We start from the raw sequence: 13,046 nt of genomic DNA on the forward strand, positions 1-13,046 counted from the left end.
CATTAGTCTTGGCTGTGTTTTCCACTTTTATTAAAAGTCTTAAGTAGGATCATAGGCTTTGGAATTAGAAGGGAGCTTAGAGATCTAGTGCAACTCTCCCAATTTACAGAAGAGGAGACTGAGGCCCAGATGGAGGATATAATTCACCCAAGGTACACAGGTAGTAAATAGCAAAGACAGGATTCAAATTCAGATTACCTGATGCCAAATCCAGTATTCTATTATGCCATGGGAAAGAAGAAGGGAACAAGCATTTTTAAGCACCTTTGTGCTAAGCATCTTATAAATATTATCTTCTTTGTAGGTGCTGTTATTATCCTTATTTTAGTGTTGAGGAAACTGAGGCAGACAGAGATTAAGTGACTTGCCCAGGGGTCACACAGCTAGTAAGTGTCTGAAGCTGAGTTTGAACTCAGGTCTTTCTGACTCCAGACCCAGTACTTTATTTATCCCCTGTAGTTCCCTGGGAACTTCATGGGGCTGGTCTGGTAAGCTGAGTTATGCTGTCTATCTTACCTTTATCCAGCCTTCTTTTAAGCCTCGGGAAGATGAACCTGTTCCAAGGAGGCATGCCCTTGTTATTATATTATTATATGATATTATGTTACCTAATCAGCTTATTTTGCAGGAGCTCAGCGAGGGTCAGTATTAAACATGTTGCTGCTCAGTCATTTTAGTCATATATAACTCTTCAATTGGGTTGTCTTGGCAAAGATTCTGGAGTGGTTTGCCATTTCCTTCTTCAGCTCATTCTCACAGATGAGGAAGCCAAGGCAAACAGGGTGAAGTGACTTGCCCAGGGTCACACAGTTAGGAAGTGTCTGAGGCCAGATTTGAAGTCAGGAAGATGAGTTTTTCTGACTCCAGGCATAGTGTTCTATCCACTATACCACCTAGCTGCCCAGTATTAAATATACAAATTAAGAAATGAGATATAAAGAAACTGAAGTGCTTTCTCAATGTTATGCTGAAATAATAGCCTATATTTGAATAATACTTTAAAGCTTACAAAAACTTTTGTGTGTATAAAGATACATCCCAGCCTTGGGAAGGAGTGTAGTTCTCTCTCATTGGCCATGGTCAAGCCAAGGCTGGACAACCACATGTCGAGCATGTCATGGAAGGGTTTCAAGGGACCCTTTGTCAGGTCTGGCTTGGACTGTATGGCCTCCCATGTGCCTCCATCCCAGCTTTTAGATCCTATGATCTTGTTCAGTTCTCAGACACCATCCTAGGATGAGAGTGTAGGTGTTATTATGTCCATTTTAGAAATGAGAAATCCAATACCAAAAAAGTTAAGTAACTTGTCCCAAAAAGCTAAGGAACATACCACCAAGCAGTAAGGCTCTTGGGACTTGAACCTAGGCCTTGCAAGTCCAATTCCAGATTTCTATACTACACTGATTTTCAAAGTAGATGGAAGAAGCAGGGACAAAGTTCATAACTTTTGATTCCTCCTTTTCTTATTTTTCTAATTAGCACCACTCCCCCCTTTGTCTTACTGTTGGTAAGTCCTGTCTGACTTTTCATGACCCCATTTGGGGTTTTCTTGGCAAAGATACTGGAGTGGTTTGCCATTACCTTCTCCCACTCATTTGACTGATAAGGAAACCAAGGCAGACAGGGGTAAGTGATTTGCCCAGGGTCACACAGTGTCTGAGGCTGGATTTGAACTTAGGGCTTCCTGACTCTAGGCCTGGCACTCTATCCCCTGTGCCACCTAGCTGCCCCTGTGCTCTCTATCTATACCTTTATCCCTGTCGTTAATAAAAAAATCTTAAACAGCATAGGGTCAAACACAGATTCCTCAGGCATTCCACTGTAGACCTTCAAAGTTCAAGATCCATCTAACTGTACCAATATTTTCTAGCCCACACCATGCTTGTTCCCAAAAAATAATGTGTTTGGGAAATGTTTTGCTAAAAACTAAAATCTACTACGTTCCTCTGATTTTCTAGTCTAGTAACAAAAAGGCAGCTAAGTGGCACAGTGGATAGAGTGCCAGGCCTGGAGTCAGGAAGACCTGACGTCAGATTCGACCTTACTATGTGACCCTAGACAAGTCACCAAACCTTGTTTGCCTCAGTTTCCTCATCTGTGAAAGGGGATCATAACATCTACCTCAGAGAATTGTTATGAGGATCATATCAAATGAGATAATATATATGTATAGTAGTTTGTAAACTTTAAAGCTCTATATAAATGTGTGCTGTCATTAATAAGGATTATTATTGATAATGGTGACCTCATCCATGCCTCAGTTTCCTCATCTGTAAAAAGGGGAATAATAGTCCCTACTTCCCAGGGTTGTTGTGAGGATCAAATGAGATAATAATTGTAAAGCTTAACACACTGTCTGGCACATAGTAAGTGCTATATAAAAGTTAGTGGTTATTGTTATTATTGTTGTTATCCTACCTCTTCCTTTAGAGATGAGGAACCTGAAGCTCAGAGGGTTTACATGATTAATCTGTGATTACAATTTCCATTGTGCCATCATTAAGCCTTTTTTCAGGAAAAAAATATTATTTTTAGGTAAACACTAAGCTAGTCTGTCCACTGAAGTTGTTTCCCATCTATCCACCTTTAGGCTGTGATGAAGCAATACCTCCATAACACAAAAGCTATTTAGACATCCTGCTTTTTGTCCATTCTTTGTGAATGTTATTCCCCGCCGCGGGCCCCCCCCCCCCCCCCCCCCCCCCCCCCCCCACCCCCGCCATTTTGTGATGCCTCAGGATATGTGGATTGACAACATTCCAGGGTGTGGTGATGATGGTTGAACTTAGGTTTCTGGCCATTTTTATGTTCAATAGGGCTCCTCAGCAACATGAAAAGGTACATGTGACTCTTAGAGGGGATAGGCCTAGGTCTTATAACAACTGAGGATCTCAGAACTCCTTTACCTTATAGACCTATGGTTTATTCTGAAATGAAATGGTGGAGAAATCTGGAGAGTCAAGATCAGGAGAAGAGTGAAAGAGTGGTGACTTAGGCATTTCCTCCAAAGGAATGTTCTGTGGGGAACTCAATAGTCAGAGTTGGGGATCACGATTGGTGAAGGGATCTCCCAGGATTAGAAGGCCTCAAGATTAGAAAGGCCCATTTTCTAGGGTGCAAAGACTGCTGTGGCACGGTGGAGAAATCTGGAGAGGTTTCTGGCTCCTTCCATGACCTCCCTAGAACACCTTTGAACTCTCCTGTGACTGGGAATGACACACATTGCTGGGACTACACATATTGTGACTACATGTTGTTGGTACACATATTTTGCCGACATCTCATACCATGGATTATATAACAACATCTTGCAAAGATTGTATTTCATATGACTAAACCACAAGCCATATTTATCTTTGCTAGGAAGGTGATAAATCTATCCCCGCCTTCTCCTTCCCAGCGTGTACTAAGAAGGCATTCCCTTGTGGGCACCAGCTAGGTAATCTGTCTCAGGGGCATCTGTGAGATGCACCTCACCATGCAGGAGCAGACTGCCAAGACAATAGGTTTACAAATCCTTGATACGTGCGGCCTTCCTGTTTGATGGGAAGAGGTCCCTGTGAATCTCTCTTTCCTCTAATCACTGCTTTGAAGTGGATCTGTTTAATTTACTGTGGCTAAAATGAGATGCCTTTAAAAATAAACCACCTTGTATCAGTAGCCCTTCCCTAGTTCCCTGGTTATAGAATTCATCAGCCACTAACTGTTATATGGCTTAGAGTGGAATAGCTCTTCTATGGAATCTAATTCTGTAACTCTTCTTAAGGCAAGGCTCCTCTAGTCTCTTGCCATTTTGCCTGGTCAGGGGTGACTAAACCAGGCCCTTTACAATGATTAGGGCAGGGCTTACACAGGGACATGTCTTCCCTTGTGGGTTTCGTGTAGTCTAACTCTGGAACATCTGGGAGATGTGCAAGAGGAGAAAGAAAGGAGAGAGAATTTATTTGGACATAATAGAAACTGTTTGTCGGATTTTGTGGGCTGAAGTTCTGGAGTTAATCATTATTCTGCAAAATCCTGAATGATGTTGCTTGGAGCTTTCCTACACAGATAGTGTCCCGGAGGGAGTGCTACTAACGGTCTTTTGTCAGGCACTGTCAGCAGTATTGAGCCAACCTGAGCACCCTATTATTAATCCTTTTCTCCTAGTGACATGACGGCAATCGATGTCTGAACAAGCTATTGAAACTGCAGCAATCAAGCGGACTCCAGTTAATCCAATGGGATACTTACTCAGAGCCTATGAGAAGGGGGCAGGGAACTCGAAAACCCTCTTCAGTGTTTCTGCATCTGTCTGCCCTACACTACTGCTTGTAGTAGGGGTTCTTAATCTGGAGTCCTTTGAACCCAAAAGGGTCTGTGGAGGGATTTCAAGGGATCTGTGAACTTGGATGGGAAAAAATATATACATCCTTATTTCAATATAATTGGTTTCCTTTGTAATCCTATGTACTTTTTCTTATGGATTCAATAACATTATCCTGAGAAGGGGTCCATATGCTTCACTAGTCTGCCAAAAGGGTCCATGGCACAAAAAAGGTTAAGAAACCCCTGACGTGTCGATATGTATCTCTGAGCCTATAGGAAAATAGGAACATATATCAGGTTACTGAATATTGTTAAGATGGATGATTGCAGAACCATAGAATTAGTATTTTTTTGTACCTGGAACAAGTACTACAAGCTTTACTTGGGACAAGTGGTCCAGAGCCCAGCTTCAGTTGAGTCTGGGGCAGGGGGGGCTGAGGGAGGGGTCATCCTGTGATGAAGAGACAAAGTCCCTGTTACAGGCTAAGGTAGCAGCTGGGGAGGCTGCCATGTTTGCTGGCAGAGAGTGAGGGAAGGAGCAGTTAGGGCAGAGAGGAGCTCACCCTCATCCTGCCATCTTTCTATTTTAACTAACCATTCTTCTAACTAGATGCTAAACTCCATAGTTTTTTTTCCCCCTGCATATACTGTTGAAGGACTGTGAGTGCTCTCAGAAGCCTCTAAATTTGATAACCTAGAGCAAAAAGTCCAATTCTACCCACTCTCGTCATACCTTAGAGGGAGGGCTGGTATCACTAGCATGTGCATCCCTATTTTGTATCATCCATTTTCTGTGTCTCAGTGCATGTCCTCATGGTACATACGTGCTATGCAGGCACAAAGTAATACACTGAAATGTGTCTTTGAAGAAGTACATGCCCCATAACAGATGTTAAACACTGTGCAAGTAGAGATTTCAGCATGGAGGACAAAATCAAGAATATGGCCTTACCTTCTCTGAAGGAAAGAAATAGAGTCTAGATTTCTGGACTGGGAATGAAGACACATACATTCTGGTTCCATCCTTGCTTATAATTTTTTGCCTTTAACAACCCAGTTGAGCCCTCTTGGCTCTATATTTTTGATAGGATGCATCTTTAATTATTTCACAAGGATGATGCAAGGACAAATGAGTGATATGAAATACATAGAATCAAAAGAGTTAGAAAGGCACTTCCTTAGAAGTTATGTATTCCAACTACCCTCTTGGTACACGAAGTCCTTCCACAACATCCCTCAAAGATAGCCTCAGCTTGACTAGTTCCAGTGATAGGGGTCTCCACCTCAGGTGGCAGCCAGTTCTGTTTTGGGGCAGCCCAAATTGTCAGAAAGTTCTTTCTTATGCTGAGCCAAAAATGGGTTTCCCTATAACTTTAAGTTATTCATTTTACTTGTGCCCCTGGAGCAACATAGAATATGTCTAATGTCTCTTCTCCATGACAGCCTCTGAAGCATTCCATAGTGAGAATTGTGCTGGACTTGAAGTCAGGAAAACATAGGTTCAGATCCTACCTCAGAAACTTGCAAGTTCTGTGTACATGACCCTGTGCAAATTACCTGACTTCTGTGTGCTTCATTTTCCTCAACTGTAAAATGAGGGATTGGTCTCCATGGCCTCTGAGGTTCCTCCTAGTTCTAAATCTATGATCCTCTTAAGTCTTCCCTTCACCAAATTAAAATCTCCAGTTCCTTCAACTGTTCCTCAGATAGCATGGTTTTTATGAAATATATTCCTTTATTTATTCTATTCAAGGCTCCCATTTGTTTATATCCAACTATATTTAAAGTATGAGTCCTGACTGGTGGAGGAGAGGAAGGGTAATGGCCTATCCTCAGCATTAACTGAGAACTCTACTAAGACTATTTCTTTTCGTTTTCCTTTTTCTTTTTTTTTAGACCAGATCTGTGATTTCATTGGTGCAGAGAATTCCAGGAAAGGAAATTCACCCTGCCAATGCAAGTGGACACTTGCTTTGCTTTTTCCCAAGGGCAGCAAGTAGTTAAGAGATTTGTGCAGGATTATACTGCCAGTATGTGTTGGAGGCAAGATTTTAACCCAGGCTTCTATGAAGTAGGCTAAAATGCCTCTCTTAAAAGTCATTTGGGATGCCAGCCTGATCCTTTCTCATTGAACCCCACTGGGAAAGAGCTACCTTCCCCTTTGGCTTCGCTCATGTGTAGAAAGTGAGCAGATAACAATGAGCTCTATAGAGAATTTTTTCAAAAGCACTCCTCCGTAAAATGAGGGAATTGGACTTAAATGATGTCTATCTAGATCCCTCCAAATGCTAACATTCTGTGATCCACGTAAATATATTTAGATAGCACCCTTCCTCCAAATTGTTTAAATCCAAGCATAATCATGTTGATATTATTTTTCTACACATTACAAAGGATTTGTAATTTGGAAAAAGCAGGCCAAATACTCCCTCAGAGTATGGCATTCCCAGTTTTGGAAATTTCTACCACCATTGAAGATTGCAACCCATCCATGACTTAATGGATAAGTTCTAAGGAGTGACTTTCCCAGGGTTACCTAACTAGTAAATGTCAAAAGTAGATCTCGCTGACTCCAAGTTCAGTATTGTAACCACTAATCTATGCTGCCTGTTTTTATATCCACTATAAAAATATGGCTTGTGTTGAACATGTATATTAAAGTAATGTATCATTGAGTTGAACAGTAGTGTGGCATAGTGAACAGAGTTAGCCTCCTAGCTAAACAGACTTGGGTTCAGGTCTCTTACACATACTGGTTGTTTGACCGTGGTCAAGTCCCTTAACTTCTCAGTGTTCTGGACAACACTCTATAACTTTTAACTCTCAAAGAAATTGCTGATCTGCAATAGTAGAGAGAGTTTCTTTAACCAGGAGTTCCCTTTACTAAGGAAATTGCTAGTCCAGTCTCCATCCTCATCACTATTATCAGACTAGAATACTCCTATTGGTGATATGGTGGACATCTGAAAATTACCCCAAACCTGCTAGATCCTCAATTCTGTGAGGCATCTAGCTAGTATGTATAAAACTACACCAGACAAAAGGGTAACACTTTTTAATGTTCCTCAGTTTCTATATTGTTTTAGTGTCTGTGTCAGAGCTGTATTTTTTCCTACATAACTTTTTAGTGGGGCAATTATATTAAAATGTCCCATAACCATATAGCTGTGGTCAATCAAACATAATTGACGGTATTAATAATGATGACTTACTGAGGTTCTATCTCTCACCTAGTCACATTGGTTACATTAATTGTAGCAAAAGCATGGGAACAGTGAGAAGTATGGAATCCTAGTGTTTGATATCATCCAGTCCAATTTAGATATCATCCAGTCCAATCTATTATCACCTACTTCATTAAGCTATAATCTCTATTAGAACTAAAAACATTCATATTTCATATCTGTATCTCTACTCTCCCCTCCCCTTATTTATTATTGATTATTAATCCCCTTATAAAATTGATGCAGTTAGGTGGCACAGTGGATTGAGTGCCAGACCTAAAGTCAGGAAGATAAGTCTTCCTGAATTCAAATCTGGCCTCAGACACTAGCTGTGTGACTCTGGGCAAGTCACTTAACCCTGTTTGCCTCAGTTTCCTCACCTGTAAAATGAGCTGGAGAAGAAAATGGCAAACCACTCCCGTATCTTTGCCAAGAAGACCCCAAATTGATTCACAAATTGCCAAACAACTGAAAAACAATTGAACTCCTGTAAGTTTGAGCATTTTCTGTGAAGGTGCTAGGGGAAAACATGGTCACGAATCATAACGCATGAGAAAGAATGGATGAGTTTCATTTGTACCAATGCAGGACAGCATTGATAAGATGACAGAATCATTGAAGTATTCAGCAAACATTTATTAAGCATCCCTTATATGTAAGATTACTGCTGTAGGCCCTGAGAATATAGAGACAAAATGGAAAAACATCTCCTTCCCTCAGGGAACTTAGATTCTTACTGAAATAATATTGAATTTCTCTTCCTAGCCCCGTGTTTTACATGTAGTAGTTGTTAAATGTTTATTGAATTGAATTTTGGAAAGAAAGAAAGAAAGAAAGAAAGAAAGAAAGAAAGAAAGAAAGAAAGAAAGAAAGAAAGAAAGAAAGAAAGAAAGAAAGATTGAGGCCCAAAGTAATTAACACTTGTCAGGGTCACCTGGCTAGTTAGTGACAGAATTAGAGCTAGAACCCAGATCTCTTGGTTCCAAAATCTAGGGTTCTTTCCACTATGCCAAGCTGCCTTCTGGAACAAGACTCAAAGAATCAGGTGTGAGAGTCCAGCTGATTAAACAGAGTTTGAAGTATTGGCCAGGACTTAAAGGATCAGATAGCATAATTTAGGAAGTGAGGTACTGAACAAAGTGTCAGAAGTGCTGGTTCTAGTCCTGGCTTTGCCACTTAAGAACTACATGATGCTGGTTAAATAACTTAGCCTCTCTAAGACTCAGGCTCCTCATCAATAAAATGGGAGCAATAATAGTATCTGCCCTGCTTTCCTAACAAAATTGCTCTGAGGCTCAAATGAGATAAATGAAAACACTTTAAAATCTACAAAATGCATTTTAAAATGATACAAATTTATGATTATTATTCTTGTTACTAAGGATTGGGTCAGAGCCAATGGGGGCAATTTGTGGTCAGGGAATATGCAAATAACAAGTCCAAGCAGTGGGTCAGTAGTTAGACAACCAAAGAAGAAACAATAGTAATCAAATACTGAGACTAAAGAGATTGGCAATCAAAAGTATGGGGTATTTAGTCAGGAGGGGAAGGGGCACAGAAAAGTAGATTGGTGAACATATGTGAAACTCCAGTAACAAAAATTCCTTGATAACTTGAGGCAGAATTTTGCCTCAGCTCAGAAATTTGTCATTGATTCCTATGAATGAATGAATGAATGAATGAATGAATGAATGAATGAATGAATGAATGGGTGGATGAATGAATGAATGAAAAAATCATTCTGTGCTTACACTATGCAAAGCAATGTGCTGAGTGCTGGAGTTACAACTAAAAAGTAAGACAGTCATTGTCCCCAAGGATCTCACATTCTACTGGGTGTTCCAGCACATATGGGAGGTTTCAGCTGCAAGTCAGATCTCATGGTCCTTCCAGAGGCAGCAGCAAAGCAGATGGTAATGCTTTTTCTTTACTGCCCTTTCCATTGATAAAATCCCATCAGTTTCTGATGTTGAAATGTTTGAAAGTGCCAAGGACTTTTTTGGTAGAAACTGATGAACATATAAAGTAGGAGGTAGTGAGGTACAGGGCAACTAGGTGGCGCAGTGGATAGAGCACTGTGCCTGGAGTAAGGGAAGACATTAGTTCAAACCTGACCTCAGACACTTACTAGCTGTGTGACCCTAGGCAAGTCACTTAACCCTGTTTGCCTCAGTTTCCACATCTGTAAAAATGAGCTGGAGAAGGAAATGGCAAACCACTCCAGTATCTTTGCCAAGAAAACCCCAAATGAAGTCTTTTATGACTGAACAACAACAAGCAAAGTGTAGGAAAAAGCATAGTGACTCTGAAGTGACAGGACCTGGGTTCAAATTCCCCCTTTGACACTATTTGTGTGACTTTGGGCAAGTTGCTTAAAATTCCTAGATCTCAGTTTCTTCACCTGTAAAATGTCAGTAAAATGTCAGGACTAGATAGTCTCTGAGATACTTCCCAGCTCTAGATCATAGGTTCCTAGTCTGGAGAATTTGTAATAATAGTAGTAATAGTAGTAGTAGTAGTAGTAGTAGTAGTAGTAGTAGTAGTAATAGTAGTAATAGTAGCAGCAGCAGCAGTAGTAGTAGTAGTAGTAGTAGTAGTAATAGTAGTAGCAGTAGTAGTAGTAGCAATAGGAGGAGGAGGAGGAGGAGGAGGAGGAGTAGGAGTAGTAGCAGTAGTAGTCCTCATCATCATAGTAACTAACATATAGCATCTACTATGTTCCAGGCACTGTGCTAGACTTCACAAATATTATCTCGTTTTAGCCTTACAACAACCCTGGGAAGTAAGGGCTCTTATTATTTTTATTTTATAGTGATAAAATCAAGGCAAGCAGAACTGAAGTGAATTGCCCAGTAACAAATAAGTGTCTGAGACCAAATCTGAGCTTAGTGCTTCCTGACCTCTGACCCAGCACTGCACTGTAACACCCAGGAACAAAAACAAAAAGCGAAGACACTTTCTCCAGAGTGAGGGAGAAAGGATAAAAACAAAGTCACGCCTTGCTGCTCTGTTGTCTATGCCCTTACGAGTTGGTTTATACAGAAATGTTTGTGCGTTCTGGTCGAGTCTTTCTTGAATTTGTGTTGTATGTTGTTGTTGCTGTTGTCGAGTCATTTCAGTCCTTTCTGAGTCTCCGTGACCCCATTTGGGGTTTGCTTGGCAAAGATACTGGAGTGATTTGCCATCTCCTTCTCCAGTTCATTTGATGGATGAGGAAACTGAGGCAAACAGGAGAAACCGCCCAGAAACACACAACCAGCAAGTGTCTGAGGCTGGATTTGAACTCGGGTCTTCCTGACTCCAGGCCGGGCACCTAGTTGCTCCTGTGTTGTATAGGATACTTCCATGACCTTAGCAGTATGGGGACACCCCTCCACTGGTACAGGCCACAACTCTGCCATGCCTTCTCATGCTGTATGATTGTTATCTCTATCCATCCAGGAATGCTCCATACAAAATCTGTCAGCATCCTGGAAGCTTTCCTTTGGTTCTTTTAATATTTCCATTTTCCATCTGTTATCCTTCACTCTGGCTACATAACCAGCCCCTCTCCTTTTCTGGTCATACCTTTCTTGGACATTATATATCTATCCTATACCACTTGCAGTATGATATTATAGTCTACTTACACCCTCCGTATTTCTCACAATTGCCCTTTGGGTCTCATGTAAATTGGATTATCTGAGGATCATGGTGTTCTATGGTGCTTAGCCCTGTAGCATCACAGAGAGGATGGGCTAGGACTAGGGATCAGATCTGTGATGTCATTTGGTATAAGGAATACCAGATGAGGAAACTTCCTTCTCTGCAATTTGTGGTCTTAGTAAATTGAGTAGAGCACTGCACTGAAAGTTTACGTAATTTGTCCAGGGTCACAAATTGTGATGTTAGAAAGATGAGTTTTTCATTCAATGAGCAGCTTGAATCAATGAAAACATTAAGCACAGTCCAGTATGGTCTCCTATTCAATTTTAGATTTATAACGTCCCTTTGCAGCACCTGTGCAAGAGAGAGAGAGAGAGAGAGAGAGAGAGAGAGAGAGAGAGAGAGAGAGAGAGAAAGAGAGAGGGAGAGAGAGAGAGAGACAGAGAGACAGAGAGAGAGAGATAGGCAGTCAGTCAGACAGACAGACAGACAAGCAAGCTCAATGGGCCTCCCATCACACTCTATGTTGTGATCTGGACAATATGTATTTTTCATCCACTTTGTTCTTGCAGTGTTCATGGCTGGGCTGATCTCTTCTGAACAACTGTGTATTTCCTTGAAGAGGCTTTGTAATGTTCTGTGGCTTAATGCACTGAAGCCAGTGGCATTTGTGAATAGGGGCATTTGGAGAACCTAACAATCAATGAGGTAAAGCATTTGACTCATTAGAAGAAAATGTGACCTTAAAGGCTTTCTGAAAATACATTTTAAAATAATAATAAATAATAAATAAATAAAATAGTTTTACACATATGTTTAAAATCTTCCAAGATACTTCATAAGGTGAAACAGTAATGATGACAACATCTATTGAGGGCAAGCAAGGCATAAAAGAGAGATGCCTTCTTTCTTGGCTAAAATGTTTGCCAGTATTATGAAGGACGTCCTGTGAAGAACGTGAATACTCCATCCACAAATGACATCGAATATTTGTAAGTAGCATATACACAAGTACCACTGCATTTTTAATTCTTCCACTCGTTGAAAAAGGAATTGACTTGATACAGAATATTCACTCGCATCCCTGAAGGGCAGCCATATTTTGAACAGGATGCATCAGGCAGGAAGGACACTAGGACCAAGTATTGCAAGGTTGCTAATGCCTACATTAAAGAAGAGACAGGCCCCACGAATTCCTTGGGCTCATCTGAGAGACCCCAGCACAGAAAGCTGCATCTTACTTAATTTATCTGCCAAGGAAGAGAGGAGGAGGACTGAGTCAACCCGGCCGGGAATTGAACCTATGGTTCCAGGAAGTCTAGATGCTTCAAACCTCATGTTTAGTCCATTAAGCTATCCCCTCTAAGAACCTAATGTAGTTGGAGTAGGCTTACATATCTCTAGTGAGGAGGTTGGATTTTATTTTCACTTTGGGAATTTCAAATCCATAATAGGGAGAGATATAGATATAACTTACCTGCGAAAGTGCCTATAGGAAAATGCACAGAGAAGTATGTAAACATGCATGTCACTTTTCTGATTTACCGATAGGAAAAAAAAATAAAAGTCATAGAGGAAAGAGAGTCTATAAATGCATTTGCCTAATGGGGGCTCCCTCCCTTCCCTACTTACCATCGTACCCCTAAATCCATTATCAGGAAAGAATAGATTGCAAGTATCCAGAGAGGATCTGAGTAGGTACTGCAGATTTCACACATCTGTCAGGTGGGCCTGTTTGTTTTGGGGACAGTGGGGGGACATCCTGCACCATTACGGGCTGTCAGCCTCAGAAAATGTTTACTAATAAGCCTAGCCATTAAGGTAGGTCAGTGATGGATGGTCTGTGTCCCCCCCGGCCTGGCCTGGCAT

The 13,046-nt window shown here is 41.0% G+C and overlaps 1 protein-coding gene across 1 annotated transcript in view; it reads left to right on the forward strand.

Annotated features, from left to right (window-relative positions):
* SKAP1 (src kinase associated phosphoprotein 1) overlaps positions 1–13,046 on the forward strand; it is a 390,080-nt gene that overhangs the window by 231,747 nt on the left and 145,287 nt on the right. The window lies entirely within an intron of this gene.

Source organism: Phascolarctos cinereus, unplaced genomic scaffold, assembly GCF_003287225.1.
Source record: "Phascolarctos cinereus isolate Bilbo 61053 unplaced genomic scaffold, phaCin_HiC Scaffold_5;HRSCAF=322, whole genome shotgun sequence".
In the NCBI taxonomy this organism is placed as follows: domain Eukaryota; kingdom Metazoa; phylum Chordata; class Mammalia; order Diprotodontia; family Phascolarctidae; genus Phascolarctos; species Phascolarctos cinereus.